Consider the following 20584-nt stretch of genomic DNA (forward strand, 5'->3'; position numbering starts at 1 on the left):
ACACTGAATCTTTTTTTGTTTGTCCCTTTAAAAATCATAAGATTTGTGCATTGATATGGGATAAAACGCTAGAAAGATTAATAAATAATTAATGTTTTCTAATTTAAAAATCATAATTCTTTTTATAATCTGCTTTGTGGGTCAGTCATAATTATTTTTCAGAAAATTTTGGTGAGAGTTTACGAATTCGTTCCATTCTGTGTTAGTTTGGGTGTTAGATTCACTGGTTGTTTACTTAGTTAAGAGATAGTTTTGGAAGGAATTAAATATGTGTATTTCAGATTCTAGAATGCCAAAATAATGGTTGGTTGTTTGGATTGTTGTTATAAAGCTGCAATTTTACACATTATTACAATTTTAATATGTTATTTTGATAAATTGCTTAATGTTGTAATGTGAAAATTAATATTTGGTTTTACCACATACACTGTTATTGATACAGTTGATGCCCTTGTTCTTACTCTCTATTTTCTTGGGTTTTGTTATGCTGCATTTATTTTCTGTATGCCTGCTTAATTTAACTTCTGTTTATTTTCCCTATGCAGATGAAAACGGGATATGTTTCTCTAGTTTTATGTTTAAACATTAGTGTTGATCCTTCTATTTCTTTGAAACTCTTTTATGTGGTTTAATTTAAGGTCAATCCACATAAAACTAATTGGTATTAATTATATATATGGATCAATAATCAAATATCTTAGAAATTGATTCTCATTTGTGTCTATATATTATCTTGTGATTTGTCTTTGTCTTTGTCATAGAAGTGGACACTACTTAGAGACCAAACAAATATATTATATATTTTTTTCATATATGTGTTAGTGTGAAGGTGCCACCTTGATTATGTAAATCTTTTAGGATATCAACGATAGTCTTTCAAAGTACTTTGTTTAATGGTAGAGACAATGGCTTTGACATAGCAATTTTTTATTTATTTTTTAAATATTGCTCTCTTTTTGCTCAATAGATTTGATCCTTTGTCATCTAAGTTCTAACCAAAATTAACTTAAATTAAAAGAATGAGGACTGGTTTTCTTTAGGCTTAGATTTGTGCATTGTGAATTTAAGTAGACCGATTGTATTTCTATGTTTAGGCTATTAGTTTTGGGGTTAGAAGTCTGGAATCTGAATTTAACTAGATGGAGCTTTCGATTATCTCTCTATATTTAGGCTAACAATTTTAGGTGCAACATCTTTAAGCTGTTTAGAATAAGAATTGCATGGTTGGGCTACATTTTGGTGCAACATCTTTGTTAGTAAAAAACAGTTATGAAATTTTGAACATTTGGAGGGCTTATTACATGTGATTATTAAAGATAATTTACTGACGCAGTTATGTAACGGGTGGTTTGTCAATAAACTGAAGTTTATGTTCATTGGTTGGCTCAAACAACTCTAGGTCCTATAGATAATATATGCTTTACTTGCATCAAACATGTCGTTCTTTAGGTGAATCTATTCATGTTATTTTCTTGGATGTAATCATGTAACTGGTGAGAGTGTTCCCCTTTCTGAAACTGAGTTGGATGATTTTACTCCGACTGGAACAGGGGAGCCTCCACTCTCAAAAGCAAAGTCTTGGGTATGCGTAATTCATATGCCCATAGTTTCTTTTTGATGACCTACGGGAGAGACTTGCATTTTGTAACTTTACAAGTTGCATGCAAAAGTTTTGAATTAGTTGTTCAATAACAAGACACGTTAGTTTATTATCATTATTTTAGAAATGATTTTGCATTTATTTTTTTCTGAGTGCCTTCAGAATTCAAATCCCTTGACTTCTATCACTTATTTTCAAGTTAAAACCACAACCCTTTATCTGGAAAACCTGCTCAACGTGAAACAAGCACAATGCCACAGTGGGGTGGTTCTTGCTAGTAGCGTTTTCTTTTCCAATCTATAGTAGCTAGCCTTTTGTTGTTGTTCTCAACTGTAACACATTTAGCCTCAATCACAATTTAGTTGCTTGAAAAAATTATTGCTGCTTTGTTATAGAGTGTTAGTTATAGAGTTTGATATTATTATTACTTGACTTGGTTAGGCCATGCCCTTTTAATATAAATATCTTGGTATATTTGTTGTTTTCAAATATCTGACTATATAGTTTCCTGAGTATATTTTTGGATTTGACATTTGATCTTGTTTGTGATTATGTTTTATGGGTTTGAGATTATTTTAGTTTCAGTTTTTTTATCCTATTTATGGATTTAAACTTTCGGTGTGCTGTGCTATAAAATCTTGAGCTTCTTGCAGTATTATTTGAGGTTAGGGGATGTAAATTTGGAAAAGCGTGTAAATATAACCTCACTAGAGGAAAGACTTATGCAACACCATTAGCACCAGTTCTAGAGTTTAACTTTGTTGATCTTCCAATTTGAGTGGTATAACATCATTTTTCTGTCTATATTTTAACCTTTCAACATATAAAAGCTGCAATAGTTGCTTGTGGTCATCTTATGTGGTTTATATTGCAGGGTGAGAAAGAATGTCCATATTACATGCGATATCCATACATCTGCCATTTTTGTCAAGGTCTGCTGCTATTTTCCGGGTAAGTTATTATTGTACCAGAAATTCTACTCATTTCCATGCTTATTTAAAGGGTAGCGATGATACTAAGTTTTGAAGATTGGGAGTCTATTCAAAGATTTTAGTTTGCATTTGACATTAGTTGCTTCTGCTTGCAAACTCTGGTTTTATTAATGTACTTTATCCTTTATATGACTTCAATCTATTACTTTTTTGTTTGAATGATCCTTTTTTTGAAGAAAAAATTATTTGGTGGTTGCTTTTTGATGGATGCGAAACTATGTGATAAGTTTGTCTAAAATAAGTAGGAGAACTATTAAGAAATAGCTTAAGAATCATGTTTCGGTGATGAAAATAGTTTGTCATATTTATTTTTATCATTTAAGTGATGTTTTTTTATTTTAAATATGTACTGGATACTTTTCTCCTAATGACTGTAAAACTGATTTATATTTCATGTGACACAGTGGGTTCTTCAATAGTACAATTTTTTTACAACATTTAAGAATTATGTTCATGTTATCTTTATGGTGGATGGCTCTTGAGTGCTCTCCACCACATATATAATTATATTTCAAGCTTACACACACACACACATATATTTAAATATATACATATATTGATTGAAAATAGTTTATTAAAAAATAAGATACTGTTTTTTAATTGAATTTGGCAGCAATTTCTGCTTTCTTCTTCTTTTTTTCCTGAATGTTTGTTGGAGTTATCAATTTAAGTGTTAATTAGATGTGTATTTTTTTTGTTTAACTTATCCTTTTTACATATTTACGACATTACCCATTTAGACAGCGGGGATTAATTTTTGGGGGAGAAAAATATGTTGTATGTGTCATGAGTTTCTGTAATTTCCATAGGCTCTCACAAATAGCATCTAATTTTCTGATTTGTAATGCACAGGAGTGTTTTGATCCTATTGTAGCAAGATCTGGTCGTGATTTGATTCCTGTTATGGTGTATGGGTAAGCAAAGTTAGCCTATTAGTTTGTGATTTATGTGATAATGTATTGGCAAGCAAAGAATCTTAATTTATGATGTCTTTTGCTTTGGAAATTTGCAGAAGAAACATTTATGGTCAAGAGTTTGGAGGAATGTACTGTGTAGTTTTAACTGTGAGGTACTACGCCTTTTCTAATATTATATTGGGCAATATGTTATGTTAATGTTCTTTCTTTAATTGGTTATTGATACGAGTATAATACCTTTCTTCTGCAAATGCACCCATCCACACAGGTCTATTGTTGTATTAGCTGGTCTTCTTAGGATATTTGGTCGTGAGGTAGCCAAGCTTCCCATAATGGCGACAACTAGAGAACACCAAGGGAAAGTAGGAACAAATGAAACTTTGATTTTTTTTCTTCTTCTTAGTATTTTAGTTTTATTTTCGTTAATGTTAAGAAGCAGAAGAAGAATAACTACTAAGTTGGTATATTTTGGTTTGTTATAATAGGGCTATTTCCAAGTATTATTTTCATGTATAGAGAAGTTGTTGGTTTCCCTGAATGTGGAAAACATTATGCTTCCTGCTGCTGAGGAAGCAGAGTCAATCTGGACAAACAAGTTTGGATTCACAAAGATGAATGATGATTGAGTAAGTGTATATATATTTCATGACACCATTAAAAGATTTTGTTTGGTTTTTAGGTCTTACAAATAAAAAATGAGTAATGTGGTTTGATTGTAAAATTTTTCAGCTGTCAAAGTATATGAGAGAGGTGCAGTTTACAATTTTCAAGGGAACATCCATGCTGGAAAAGGCAGTGCAGCAACAACAACACATAATAATACCACCAGAATAGCTTAGCATACATTGAAAGATGGGGTTCCTCACTTGGTTGTGTACACTGCATTCTTTTACTTCTCAATATCTTGTTTTATCCTTGCTATAATCCTCACATCACATTCCTTTACTACCCTGTGCTAGACTTACCGAAACCATCATTCAAGGCTTATATGTTGAATATTTAAGACTACTTGAGTACTTTAAGAACATTTTGTTGTTGATGACAGTGTTGAATGTTTTAAACTAATTTGTGGATTGTTAATATAATGTTGAATGTTTTTACTATTTGTTATTTGAAAATCAAGTTCATTTGATGGTGCTAGTATATATTAGAAAGCTAATTTTAATTATATAAAAAAAATTAAAATGTAATAGAATAAATTAGTGTTATATAAATGAATATATAATGAGAATTTAAACTTATCTAAAGTTTAAAATAATACAAAAAATGTGTTATAATATCTATTACAATAACACTTTTGTTGACTGTGAATTTAGCCAACGACGTAAGAACGTCAACTACGACAAACCTTCAAGAGAATTATAACGACAACAAACAGTTTTTATCAAGGGAAGTAAATAACACGAGATTTTATAGTGGTTCAGCCCCGATGATCGGTAATAGCCTAATCCACTTAGAGATTTTATTATGTATTCACACTCAAGATCAGATGAACCGTGTCAACTGAGTTTCTTCAGTGTGAAATATTCCAGAATACAAAAAGGGGTTCTCTCAGAGAAAACACTTTCTCTCTCTAGAACACAAGTTCACTCTTGATTTTTCCAAAAAAAGTCCCCTGACGATCCTCCCAACTCTCTATTTATAGACCTGGGATTCTCAACTGATATCTCCGTTATGATAGGGATATTTTATTATATTTATTACATTTAAACATTCAAATTTCGAAATGTAACAAACCCCCCATTTGTGGGAAGAATGAGAGATTCCCGCGTATGTTGTTGGAGTTGTGTTGACTTAGTCTCCTCTAGCTAGTTGGTCCACCTCCTACTCACTACCCATGCAAGTGCTGGTTGAACATGCATGGTGGTAGGATATGCATGGTGGTAGGACATGTTTTTGTGGGTTGAACGTGCATGGTGGTAGGACATGTTTTTGTGGGTTGAACGTGCATGGTGGTAGGACATGCACTTCTCTCCTCTAACATGGCACTCTCCTCTAGCATGCCATGTTCCTCCTTGAACCAATCTCCTTGGCTTCTCCTTGGACCAAGGTGGTCCGAGGCAACCTCCTTGGCACCTCACCTTGGACAACATTGGGGCAACCTCCTTGGTGCCTTACCTTGGACAACATTGAGGCAACCTCCTCCATAACATCTCACCTTGGACAAGGTCAAGGCATTTTCCTTTAGCATCTCCCAAACATGTCCGATCGAACATTGTATAGGCTCTCCTTATCAAAATCTAAGTCTCCTTCCTCTTGCATGAGACTCCTCCTCCTTAGCTACTTACCTTGGACACGTTCGAGCCAACACTTAGAAAACCTTGGGAGGCTTACCTCCTACACACCCTTGGGGTCTCCTAGGACCACATCCTCCTTGGGGTCTCCTAGGACCACATCCTCCTTGGGGTCTCTTAAGACCACCTTCTTGAGTTCTCCTAGGACCACATCCTCCTTGGGGTCTCCTAGGACCACATCCTCCTTGGGGTCTCCTAGGACCATTCCCCTTAACTCTCCTAGAATGCATTCCCCTTAGTCTCCTAGGATGCATCTTCCTATTTTTTGGGTATAACAACTTTTTATAAGTAAAGAATTTTGTTATGCAAACTTCATTATATAACACAATTAATGTGTTATACTAAAGTGTAGTATAACACAAAAAATGTGTTATACTAAAGTGTAGTATAACACAAATTTATAAGTATTGAAATGTATTATATAATCGACTATAAATAATATAATTAAACACTTATCTATTTATTAAAATAACACAGAAAGTGTGTTATCGTTGACAGTATAATAACACATCTGTATAACAATGATAAAGTGTTATGTAAAGTACCCTGACCTACGATAACATAGTCGGTCTTAACACATCCAAAAGTGTTATGGTATGTTTTAATAACACATTTTTGGTGTTATTAAAAGCTTTTTTTCTTCTAGTGTAAGTAGTATTGTCTCCAAAATAAAAATAAAACAACACAAAATATTAATAATTTAAAAATAGTATCTTAATAAAACTAAATGTCATCAAAATCAATTCCAAAGTCATTATCGTCGGGCTGTTGTGGTGGCTGTGGTGGTGGCTGTTGTGGTTGTTGTGGTTGAAAGCTTGCCATCACGGACTATATCATGTTCATGTCCAAGTTGACAAGCTGAAATTGTGGAGGTTGGATGCTCGGATTTGTTGTTTGCAAATATTGTTGCATTTGCTGGAAGTTGTTATTCTGGGTCATAAAGGCTTGAGTGAATTGTTGAATCATGGACTGGAAAGCCTCAGGTGGTATCGTCGGAGGGCCAACTATGGTGGATGGAAATGTTGATGCCACTGAATGTGAAGAGGATCCGGTGGCGCTTGACGCAAATGACTATAGTGCCCTTCAACTTGCGTCCAATTCCTTGGTTGTGGCCACGACGTTGACCAAGTACCTTTGAGACAACTTGTGTCTCATTGACATTGGCACTTCTTGCTTCATATTCAGATTGAGACTGAGATTGGGATTGTGTTTGGACTTCTTGCTGCAAGGCATCCTGCAATTTAGAAACAAGACAATTAATACATAATATAATTGAATAATATGCATAGATACAAAACTTAGAAAGTTACTTACATATGCATCCTTAGTCACTACAAGAAAAAATGCTTTTAATAACACAAAAAATGTGTTATCAAAACATACCATAACACTTTTTGATGTGTTAAGACCGACTATGTTATCGTAGGTCAGGGTACTTTACATAACACGTTATCATTGTTATACAGATGTGTGATTATACTGTCAACGATAACACACTTTCTGTGTTATTTTAATAAATAGATAAGTGTTTAATTATATTATTTATAGTCGATTATATAACACATTTCAATTCTTATAAATTTGTGTTATACTACACTTTAGTATAACACATTTTTTGTGTTATACTACATTTTAGTATAACACATTTTTTGTGTTATACTACACTTTAGTATAACACATTATTTGTGTTATATAATAAAGTTTGCATAACAAAATTCTTTACATAAAAAGTGTTATTGTAATAAATATTATAACACATTTTTCGTATTATTTTAATATTTAGATAAGTTTAAATTCTCATTATATATTCATTTATATAACACTAATTTATTCTATTATATTTTAACTTTTTTTTATATAATTAAAATTAGCTTTCTAATATATGCTAGCATCATCAAATGAACTTGATTTTCAAATAACAAAAAGTAAAAACATTCAACATTGGATTAACAATCCACAAATTAGTTTAAAACATTCAACACTGTCATCAACAACAAAATGTTCTTTAAGTATTCAAGTAGTCTTAAATATTCAACATATTGAAAAGTTACTACTTTCAGCACAAAATATTGAAGAGTTTAATTTTTTACATAATAACACGTCAAAATTTGAGTAGTTGCACACTCCTACAGTGCTATTTGATAGGAAAAAAACATGCAATTAAAGTTGCTTCATTGTACCAGCCATAATGATCTGATCTTCACTTCCAATTCTAGCAAAACCAACACACTCTGTGTCTTCATTGCAGATTACAATGCAACATAATACAACAACATTCAATGTTAAATTGATAAACTAAGTCTGATTTTGTTCTTTGAAATTCAAAGTTAAGACATGAGTGAGTCATAGAGTAATCGAATAACGCTCGGCCCCTTGACTCCATTCACCATCGATACACATCCTCTAAGCATCACGAATCTTACCGCCTCTAAAGCTATTTTCCTGCACATAAAACAAAAAGGAATGAGCCTAATGCCCAGCAAGGAAAATCTAACACATAGTCATAAACATAAATTTCATAATAAACGTAAAGACATATCGTAACACTTAATACATACACTTATTATAATGGCCATTATTACTTGGGGTCCCATAGACTAAACAAGCTTATGCCCATGAGATTAGTGGGGTCCTACTAGCTAAGTAGGCATATGCCCATAATCTTTTTGGGGTCTTGTTAGTCAAATAGGGCATAAGCCCAAGCCTACAAATATACACATACATAACATATTCATAACATATCATATTTCTAACATAACACATAAGCAATGCACATATAGTATCTACCCTATTTTCCTTACCAAAGTTACCGGGATATGTGGACTGAGTTGGGACTTTTTGGAACACTCCTAAAACCATATGAGAAAGAGTGAGTCTTTTGAAGAAGAAGAAATGAAAAGGATGGAAAGACTAAACCATTGAAAAAACATACTTACCGAAACTTATGTGCTTAAGAACTTGGATTCCCTAACCAAAATAAGAATGAGGTTAGGGGACTGAGTAGAAGGTTATGAAAGAGGAAATAACATAAAGCAAATGAACTAAAGTTTTGGTTTACCTCAAAGACTTGAAAGACCAATCTATACCACAACCGAAATACTATAGAACCTCACTTCCCAAAGTGTTTGATAAGCTTATGATGCTTAAGCTTATGATTTCCCAAACCAGGTGTTTACACTCTCACTAGCAGCTTCTGAACTTAAAGCAAAAGGTGAATAATGGCTGGGTACTAGGTCCTATTTATAGAGTTTGGGAATGAAAGTATCTTGATTTTTCTTGAATAAAAATAATGGCTTTTTAGGTGAAAATCATTTGAATAATCGTTCAGCAGAGGCTGAAGACTCGTTCAAAAGATGCTGGACTTTTGAAGAAGTTTGAATGGCTGAAAGGAAAAGAATTCAAAAATGTTTGAATTTATACTGGAGGAGGCGATATATAGGCGATATATCGCCTGGACCATTGTTCCCGAGGCGACCGTGCATCGATTCGTGTTTTCCGTATCTACGTGCTGCGATATATCGCCCCTATAGCTGCGATATATCGGCACACGTTGAATATATAAATACGAAATTACACATTTTTAGCTAAGTTTGAATGGAGTAAACAGCCTTGACTAAGCCCTCAACGTATTCAAAGCTGCTGACTGACCCTATAACATTCAAACTTTACTCCTTATTAAATTTAATCCTAAAAAATACTTAATCCTTAATCACCATTCATAACATGTGCTTAAAATCCTATTGGTTGATATCTAAACCTTATAGTATAATAAATATAATCCTTAATTATCAGTCATATAATCAAACCTTAGGTTATACTTAATATTCTTAAACTATAGGTTAAACTTAGAAAATCTATAAGTACTACTATGAGTGTCCAAATAATTCCCGGTCTGAACCAAAAATCCACAGTAACAAAGATAATACTAAACATACTATAATACTACTAAATATTAGCTAAGTAAAGTTCTTGGACTCTACAATTCTCCCCTACTAAAAAGAATTTCGTCCTCGAAATTTACTTACCAAATAACTCCGGATACCGGCCTTGCATGTCCTCCTCCAACTCCCACATTGCCTCGCGTTCAGAACTATTACTCCATAGGACTTTGACTATAGGAAAGCTCTTGGACCGTAACTACTTCATCCCTCTATCTAGGATGCTAATCGGTCATTCCTCATAACTCAAGTCCTTCTGGAGCGCTATCGTATCGTACTTGAGGACGTGAGATGGGTCTCACACATATTTGCGTAGCATCGAGATGTGGAAGAAGTTATGGCTATCGGCTAGTGCTGGCGGTAGGGCTAGTCTATATGCAACTGGTCCCACTTTGTCCAATATCTCAAAAGGACCTATAAATCGGGGACTAAGTTTGCCTTTCTTCCCGAACCGCTTGACACCTTTCATAGGAGATATCTTCAGGAAGACTTGATCTCCAACTTGGAACTCCACATCGCGTCGCTTGGTATCCGCATAGCTTTTCTGTCGGCTTTGAGCAGTAAGCATACGCTGTCTAATAAGCGCAACTGCTTCTTGAGCTTGTCTAACAGCTTCAGGCCCTAGAAGCTGCCTTTCTCCTACCTCGTCCCAGTGTAACGGTGATCGGCACCTTCTTCCATATAGAAACTCATAAGGTGCCATTCTGATTGTTGACTGGTAGTTGTTGTTGTACGAGAACTCGATCAGCGGTAAGTAGTTGTTCCACGATCCTCCGACACACGCGTAGCATATCCTCTAAGATCTGAATCGTACGCTCAGACTGCCCATCTGTCTGAGGATGGAAAGCTGTACTAAGACTTAACTTAGTACCCATGGCTTGCTGTAAGCTTCTCCAAAATCGTGACGTAAACACCGATCCTCTATCTGACACTATCGTCTTGGGGATTCCATGCAATCGTACAATCTCTTGGACGTAGATGTCTGCATATTGGTCTGCCGTGTATGAAGTCTTAACAGGCAGGAAATGAGCTGACTTGGTTAGTCTATCTATTACTATCCAAGCGGAATCATGCTGCTTATTCGTCTTTGGCAGACCCGTCACGAAGTCCATGGCTATATCGTCCCACTTCCATTCCGGTATGCTAAGCGGTTGCAATAATCCTGCAGGCCGCTGATGCTCCGCTTTCACTTGCTGGCATACGAGACACTTAGATACATACTCTGCTATCTCCTTCTTCATCCCTGGCCACCAATAGACTGCCTTGATGTCATGAGTCATCTTGGTAGACCCTGGATGAACTGAGTACGGGGTATTGTGCGCTTCTTTTAGGATCGCCTTCTTAATACTTTGATCGTCTGGCACGCATACCCGATCCTTATATCTCAATAAACCTTGACTGGATATTGAGAAATCTGTAGTCTTGCTTTCTCTGACTGCATCCATGTGTGCTGCTAGTGTGTCGTCATGTCCCTGACCAATTCGTATATCTTCTAACAAATTTGATTGGATAGACAAGTTAGCCAGCTTGCCTACAACCATTTCTATTCCAGCACTAATAAGCTCCTGCTGTAGTGGCTTTTCTATTCCGGATAAGGCTGCTAAGTTCCCATAACTTTTCCGGCTAAGTGCATCGGCAACTACATTCGCTTTCCCTGGGTGGTATAGGATTTCGCAGTCGTAATCCTTGACTAACTCTAACCACCTGCGCTGCCTCATGTTGAGCTCCTTCTGCGTAAAGAAGTATTTTAAACTCTTGTGGTCCGTATAAATCTCGCACCGTTCTCCGTAAAGATAATGGCGCCAGATTTTTAACGCAAAGACCACCGCTGCCAACTCCATATCGTGAGTTGGATAGCGTTGCTCATACTCCTTCAACTGACGTGAGGCATAGGCTATCACCTTGTCGTTTTGCATCAGCACGCATCCCAATCCTAGCTTTGATGCATCGCAGTAGACAACGAACTTATCGTTGGGCGTCGGGACACTAAGTACTGGTGTTGAGCAAAGCTTATCCTTAAGCAACTGGAAGCTTTCCTCACACTTATCATTCCAGTTAAACTTTTGTTGCTTCCGGGTCAGGTTGGTAAGTGGAGTGGCTATCTTAGAAAAGCCCTCTACAAACTTTCTATAATAACCTGCTAGCCCTAAGAAGCTTCTTACTTCTGACGCTTTCTTTGGCCTAGGCCAATCCTTCACGGCCTCTACCTTCGATGGATCTACTGCAACTCCGTCTTTTGATATGATGTGCACGAGGAACGCCACTTGCGAAAGCCAAAATTTGCATTTCTTGAACTTGGCGTAGAGTTGATGCTCCTTCAATCGCGTCAAAATCAGCCTTAAGTGTTCCTCGTGCTCTACTTCATCCTTGGCGTAAATTAAAATGTCGTCGATGAACACAACGACGAATTTATCCAAGTAGTCTTTGAAGACCCTATTCATTAAGTCCATAAACGCGGCTGGCGCGTTAGTAAGACCAAAAGACATAACCAAGAACTCGTAATGTCCATAACGAGTCCTAAAGGTTGTCTTAGGAATATCTTCTCCCTTTACCTTGAGCTGATGATACCCGGACCGTAAATCGATCTTAGAAAATACAGTCGCGCCTCGCAGTTGATCAAACAAATCATCAATCCGAGGTAGCGGGTACTTGTTCTTAATCGTTACTTTGTTCAGCTCACGGTAGTCTATGCGCATTCGCATACTTCCGTCCTTCTTTTTCACGAATAGTACCGGAGCTCCCCATGGTGAATGGCTTGGCCTAATGAAACCCAAGTCTAGGAGTTCTTGTAGCTGCGTCTTTAACTCCTTGAGTTCCGTAGGTGCCATCCGGTATGGTGCCTTAGAGATAGGCTCGGTGCCTGGTACTAATTCTATCGTGAAGTCTATTTCTCGATTGGGCGGCAATCCTGGCAAGTCATCGGGAAAAACTTCTGGAAATTCTTGTATAACCCGAACATCTCCAACTTTAAGTGATGTATCCTTCTCCACATTCGTGATGCTGGCTAAGAACGCTTGGCATCCTTTTTCAACCATTCTCTGAGCTTTGAGAGATGACACTAACGGGGTGCGTAGTCCTGAAGCTTGTCCCATGAAGCACAGTTTCTGGCCGTCAGGAATCTCGAACATCACCTTCTTGCGTCTGTGGTCGATCGTAGCGCCATGCCGTGCTAGCCAATCCATGCCTAGTATGACGTCGAAGTCTTTGATTACCAGTTCTATCAGGTCTCCTTCTAGTTCCTTGTCCTCAATCTTGATTGGTACGCCTCGTACAATTCGTGATGATAGAACTACTTTGCCCGAAGGCAACTCGGTTACAAACCTAGTTCTAAATCTTTCACTAGGTTTGTCTAGTTTATCTATCATTCCTAACGAAATATACGAATGAGTGGCACCCGAATCAAATAATACATGACATAAATTATTGAGGATGGAAACCTAACCTGTGACCACCTTGTTACTAGCATCCGCATCTCCTTGGGTTAAAGCAAAAACCCGAGCAGGAACCATCTTCTCGTCCTTCTTTCCTTCTGGCTTTTGCTGAAGACATTCTTTCTTGCGATGCCCCTCTTGACCACAATTGAAACACTCCTTGGTGTTGGCGCGACATTCTCCGGGGTGCTTCTTCTGACATTTGGCACATGGCGGGTATTCCACGTAGCCTGACTTATTTCCCCCATTATTTGGTCGTGCCCTTTTATTGTTGTCAGATTGCTTGTTGTCAGGATGCCTTCTCTTCTGTCTGTTACCGTTGTTGTTGGACTGATTGTTGCCGCTATTGCTAGACTGATTGTTGTTCCGACTGGCCTGAGGTTGGCTCTGCTGTCTGGGTTCAGGCTTACTGGCTTCTTCTTTGCTTACGTTGGCCTGCAACCTTTCTACTTCGATTGCGGTCTCAAGAATGTCGGCATATGAAGTGTTTCCCGGGTTCGCTAGTTTAACCCCCATCTCGATCTTCGGTCGGAGTCCTCTCACGAATTTGTTCACCCTCAGATAATCAGTTGGAACTAACTCTGATGCGAACTTTGCTAAGCGGTCGAACTGACGAGCATATTCTGCCACTGTTAAATTCCCTTGCTTCAGATTGGTGAACTCCTCAACTCTCGTAGCAAGTACCGCTGAATTATAGTACTTCTTGTGGAAGAGCTCCACAAATCGGGTCCACGTCATGGTGGCAGCATCGTGGGATTTCTGGACCAAATCCCACCATATCCTGGCATCCTTCTTGAGCAAGGACGAGACGCAGGATATGCGATCCGCATTACTGAGATTCATGTGGGCTAGAATCGGCTCCACATTCCTTAGCCATTCTTCTGCTTCAAAGGGGTCCGTAGACCCTTCGAAGTTCGGAGCGTGCTGCTTGCGGAACCTTTCATACACTGGCTCCAAGTGCTGTACTGGATACGGCGCGTAATTCATCATAGGCCATCCCCCATACGGACCAACTTGCTGGGGTGCTGGGGCCATTTGCTGTGGCTGTTGTTGTGGCTGTGGCGGAGGCTGAGGCTGAGATTGAGCCTGTTGGCGTTGTTGCTGCAGAAGTTCCTCGACTTGCTGTCACAGTCTGGCAATCTCCGCAGTGTTGTCAGCTGGCGGTGCCGGTGCGTTGCGGCGAGCAGTAGCACGCACTCCCCTTCGACGAACTGTAGGGACCGTATTGGTTGCTGGAACATCGTTGGTGGTGTTTCCGTTGGTGCGTGCAGATCTTCGGAGAGACATCGTAGTAGAGTTCTAACAGTTGAAAGAAACATGTTAGAACTTTTCCTAATAGGCTCTAAGGCAAAACTTATTCTAAAACAAACATATCTCAGACCTATTTATTATGACTTTTTATGAAAAATTATATAGGTCTTTATTTATTATTAGAGTGGGTTTCTATACTTAGAAAAACAAGTCATCTTTATTTTCTAAGTGTGTTTCTAATCATCCTATATGACTTAATTCTCAGGCTCGAAACTTATCTTTGTTCCAAAGTTAACCATATTGAGGGAGGGCTGGGATCAGTAAAATCGTTCCCACTACTATGGCCCCCTAACTCTCAATAAGGAAACCAGGTTCATTGATTTGTATCCACCCTCACCGAACTCAGTCATTATTCATTTTATTTAGTATTTATTATGATTGCAAAAATAAAATCAAACTCACACATGATATTCAAATAGCATGTTATTCATTTGGAAAATATTTTTCACTTATTACAATCATAACATAAAAAGTAAATAAAACATTTGAAAACTACTAATCTAAAAATCGGGATCTTCTACATCCGATCCGTCATCTAGCATATCATCATCTATTTGTTCATAATCATCATTGTCATGTGCATCGAAACGTCCTCTAGGAAGGTTGGTGAGAATCCTATGTTTTTGCTCATTTGTGAATTGAAACTCAAATTTTGCGGTGAACCTAACTAAGAGGAAATAGTATCTCATCGCTAATGGTAATTCATCCTCCTCATGCATCTCTTCCCATATTTCTTCTAAAGCTGCTATTACAGGATGGAAATATTTAAATAACCTAATCACTAGTACATATTGTTCTGTTGATCTTAGCATTATTTGCTTAGCCTCTTGAAGGCCACCTATCTCTTGGTGAAACAAAAGCAACCTTCGTGTGATCCTTTCTAGGGCTCCTACGGTGTTTCTTGGCTCCCTTATTCTTTTTAAGGCCTTAATGGCTCGAATATCTTGGTAGGTTAAAGCTCTGTTCATTCTTAACTGAAACATAAACACTAAAGTTGTTAGCTATACACATAGGCAAAGTAACTTGTAACTTAAACACTTACTTGGCGGTCAGATCCGGAGCTTTAAGCGTGTGTATCGAGGAGAACTTCATGCCAAGGAACCGTTTCTCTGATACCAACTGTAATGACCCACTAATCTAGACTTTTTGGACCATTAACGAAACTATACATAAACTTACATTTTTACGAAAATACCATAATTTTATTAAGTAACTTGTAAAAGAAATTAAGAGTTACTTACAAAATAAAATACTAAGAAGGATATGGGATCCCATTGTCTTTAAAAACAAAACATAATTTAAATGAAAAGAATTACATAAGAAATGCGGAAAATACATATAAAACCATAAAAAGGTAAAATGAGACTACATCCTCGAATCGAATAACGCTCGGCCCCTTGACTCCATTCACCATCGATACACATCCTCTAAGCGTCACGAATCTTACCGCCTCTAAAGCTATTTTCCTGCACATAAAACAAAAAGGAATGAGCCTAATGCCCAGCAAGGAAAATCTAACACATAGTCATAAACATAAATTTCATAATGAACGTAAAGACATATCATAACACTTAATACATACACTTATTATAATGGCCATTATTACTTGGGGTCCCATAGACTAAACAAGCTTATGCCCATGAGATTAGTGGGGTCCTACTAGCTAAGTAGGCATATGCCCATAATCTTTTTGGGGTCTTGTTAGTCAAATAGGGCATAAGCCTAAGCCTACAAACATACACATACATAACATATTCATAACATATCATATTTCATAACATAACACATAAGCAATGCACATATAGATTCTACCCTATTTTCCTTACCAAAGTGACCGGGATATGTGGACTGAGTTGGGACTTTTTGGAACACTCCTAAAACCATATGAGAAAGAGTGAGTCTTTATGAAGAAGAAGAAATGAAAAGGATGGAAAGACTAAACCATTGAAAAAACATACTTACCGAAACTTATGTGCTTAAGAACTTGGATTCCCTAACCAAAATAAGAATGAGGTTAGGGGACTGAGTAGAAGGTTATGAAAGAGGAAATAACATAAAGCAAATGAACTAAAGTTTTGGTTTACCTCAAAGACTTGAAAGACCAATCTATACCACAACCGAAATACTATAGAACCTCACTTCCCAAAGTGTTTGATAAGCTTATGATGCTTAAGCTTATGATTTCCCAAACCAGGTGTTTACACTCTCACTAGCAACTTCTGAACTTAGAGCAAAAGGTGAATAATGGCTGGGTACTAGGTCCTATTTATAGAGTTTGGGAATGAAAGTATCTTGATTTTTCTTGAATAAAAATAATGGCTTTTCAGGTGAAAATGATTTGAATAATCGTTCAGCAGAGGCTGAAGACTCGTTCAAAAGATGCTGGACTTTTGAAGAAGTTTGAATGGCTGAAAGGAAAAGAATTCAAAAATGTTTGAAATTATGCTGGAGGAGGCGATATAACGCCTGGACCATTGTTCCCGAGGCGACCGTGCATCGATTCGTGTTTTCCGTATCTACGTGCTGCGATATATCGCCCCCTATAGCTGCAATATATCGGCACACGCTGAATATTTAAACACGAAATTACATATTTTTAGCTAAGTTTGAATGGAGTAAACAGCCTTGACTAAGCCCTCAACGTATTCAAAGCTGCTGACTGACCCTATAACATTCAAACTTTACTCCTTATTAAATTAATCCTCAAAAATACTTAATCCTTAATCACCATTCATAACATGTGCTTAAAATCCTATTGGTTGATATCTAAACCTTATAGTATAATAAATATAATCCTTAATTATCAGTCATATAATCAAACCTTAGGTTATACTTAATATTCTTAAACTATAGGTTAAACTTAGAAAATCTATAAGTACTACTATGAGTGTCCAAATAATTCCCGGTCTGAACCAAAAATCCACAGTAACAAAGATAATACTAAACATACTATAATACTACTAAATATTAGCTAAGTAAAGTTCTTGGACTCTACAAAACATATCCTTGCTGCTCCCCACCCTAACTCACTCTTTCCTATTTATTTTATTTAAAATAATTCAAAATCGAAACAGAATCAGAAAAGAGCCAGAATCAAAATTCACTAGGGCAAAGGCAAAAAACTAATCCAAGAACTTAACCATCTTGAAGTTCAGATACAAAAACACTAGACATACAAGTGAGCACTTTAAATCGCCAATCCTATTTGCTTATAATGTCTATATAGCTAGTACTAATGTAAGTAACCTCAATTGACTCATAAAACAAAGAAGATTGTCTAGGTTCTACAATAGGTTTCTTATGCTTGCAGATTCTTTCCCATAATGTTGTTGAATTGGCATGACTCTTCAACATTGGAACAATAATTGTTTAGACTAAAATAAACAGAGTTGAACCCTTCACTAATTGATTTATATTGCTTACCATTTTCTTCCAGCACCCAATGCATTGGTTAAAGCACCACCAGCTAAGTGTTCTAGATGCCTTACCTGAAATAATGGAAAAAGAGATACCTAAACTTCACAACTACAAAAAGCATGACTGAAAAAGAAAATGTATACTAACCTTGGGCTCAGATCGTTACTTTGTTGGATCCATACTTTGTACTTCTAGAGATTTGAGCCATAAATACATGTTTGCAACTTGATCTTTAATCATTTCCTGAGGCAGAAAATAATAATAAAAGAAATAGTATTAAGGAACAGAATGAAACATCTCTGAATAATAAAAAAAAGATAAGTAAAAACTGCAAGCAATATTCATTTAGTTACTATATTAGGATTAATATGTACTCTCAGAAAATTATGTTTGTCAATAAGATGGATGCATGTATTTATGTGTTTATTCAACTAAGCCTCAATCAATGAAACTTAAACGAGTACTCTACCTGGACAAACCCATATAGCCCAGGAATGGACATAGCATTTGCACCAAGTACTTTTAATCCAAAGTCAACATGTGGCTGCAAAAAACATTAGAGACAATAATGAAAGAAGGAAATAAAAGGTCAAGCAAGAAACTAGAATACACTGAAGCCATATATTATATCAACTTAATGGCTAAGAAACAAAATAAAAAACTAAAAAAAAACTGAGTTGAGTACATACCATGTTGAGTAATTGGAGATAAGCACTTGGGCATTATCAAATGAGAACGACAAGTTTCAATAATTTCATAAATTGCCTGCATATGGAAGCAAATTTTTAATTATCAAATGGCCAAATTAGATAATAGAACATGTATAAATCAAATCTAAATAAAAAAAAATCTAGTTTAACTAAGATCTTTTGGTTAAATTTCTTATAAAGATAGTGAAAATTAACAAACTAAGTATATACACAAGTTCAAAACAGCAAGCAAGATTAGGAGAAACAACAAGAACAGAGAGAATGTGAACCAATGAAACAACACAATCTAATGTAAAACACATACAGCAGGGGAAAAATTAAAGAAGTTAATGTTAGTATGAAATTTTGTAAAGATCCAAGCTTTTTTTGATTGGTCGGCTTCAGTTAGCATTTCCATCATATTATGTCATTATGATGTATAAATTTATAGCCTGCTAGTACTAGGATAGATCACCAAATACCTTATAACCAGCAGAAAGAGCATAAACAGCTCCAGGCAACAGCACAACCATGTTCTCATTTAAAATGGAAGACTCCTGCATGTAAACAAACCAGTTAATATAACAATGAAGTTAATATAAAGCAGTCAATCTTAAGGTTTGTAACAACAAAATCTATCAAGATAAAAATCCAAATGTGTACCTCATTTAAAGAGGAAGAACTAGATGAAATTGCATCCTCTGAATCTGGTAGCAGTAACACAAAAGAGAGTTCTTGCAAACTCCTTTAGATGCAAAAATATAGAAACGTATGAGCTCACAAAAGAAAGGTGGAGATGGAGAGAATTTGAAAAGAAACAAACTATTTAATACCTCACAAGAACCTCAGAGTAGTCACTATCACAAGATTTCGTTCTATAGTTGCCAAAATCATAAATGATGTCAAAGTGGTTACAAGATACTCTACAAAGATTACTTACAAGAGTCTCTATCAATTATGTTTTCATATTAAAAAATATGATTTAAATTGTTTATTTTGTGTTTTATTTGATACTTTTCAAAATTAAATTGATATTTCTGACATTTCATCAATGTTTCCACAATATTTCTGCTATATTTTGACAGATAAAGTCTTACACTCAGAAAAATATCAGAACCTTGGAAAATTCAGATATTTCGATAGATTTCAAACTTTGAGCAACTATGCCTGAACTCAAAAGAAAAAAAAAACATGACCCAGATGATAGCCAATACTATTATACTATTGGACATATAACAACAACACACCTGCATGAATTAAAAAAGAAAATAATATATTAAATATATACTAATACCAATCTAAGCACTTATACTTGTAAGCAACAATAGACCTTTTTACAACAGAAGTAATGAATTAAAGAGGAAATGGATATTCGGGTTGGCCAGGTCGAGACCAACAGCTTAAAAAACTAGTTTGGTACAACTAACTTCTAGATTGAATTACTATTGGTTTGGATCAGATGATCATATCCTACTTGCATAGAGTAAACAAAGAAGGTTCTAACTTCAAAGATTTGGAAGTCTACTAATATAAAAGAGAGCATGCTATATCCAAAATGAACAAAAGAAGCATAAACACGATTATATTGAAACATACTATACAGGCTACAAGCATAAACACGAACCAAGACATAACTACTCATAATGATCAACCCAAACCTTCAATTATATTGAAACATGCTATACAGGGCATTAATCAGTATTATTCATCGATAATTAAAATGACAATAATAACAGATTAATTCTTATGAATGCTTTGAGCAACCTGTAGTGATCTAATCTCATCTAGTTGGAGAGCATTGATAATAAAAACATGTTGATAATTAAAGAATATCTTAAACTAAAGAATAAAAAACTTAAAAGTAAATAATAACACTAATCAATATACTTATAAGAATGTGAAATAGAATCTCACCTATAATGGTAGAACCTTTAAGGTTACCCACACTCTAAAATTGCAACACCGTTTCTTTTAGTAATTTAATCCAGCCCTGAA

At 36.0% G+C, this 20584-nt stretch overlaps 2 long non-coding RNA genes across 2 annotated transcripts; both read left to right on the forward strand.

Moving 5' to 3' along the window:
* The first annotated feature begins 2471 nt into the window (after positions 1-2471).
* Positions 2472-3663, forward strand: LOC133815898 (uncharacterized). The gene is made up of 3 exons (XR_009884891.1): positions 2472-2551; positions 3445-3506; positions 3605-3663. It is a non-coding gene; the product is annotated as an uncharacterized LOC133815898 (long non-coding RNA).
* A 112-nt stretch (positions 3664-3775) lies between these two features.
* Positions 3776-4488, forward strand: LOC133815899 (uncharacterized). The gene is made up of 3 exons (XR_009884892.1): positions 3776-3871; positions 3995-4135; positions 4239-4488. It is a non-coding gene; the product is annotated as an uncharacterized LOC133815899 (long non-coding RNA).
* Positions 4489-20584: the final 16096 nt, after the last annotated feature.

The sequence above is a fragment of the Humulus lupulus genome, chromosome 2, assembly GCF_963169125.1.
Source record: "Humulus lupulus chromosome 2, drHumLupu1.1, whole genome shotgun sequence".
Lineage (NCBI taxonomy): Eukaryota > Viridiplantae > Streptophyta > Magnoliopsida > Rosales > Cannabaceae > Humulus > Humulus lupulus.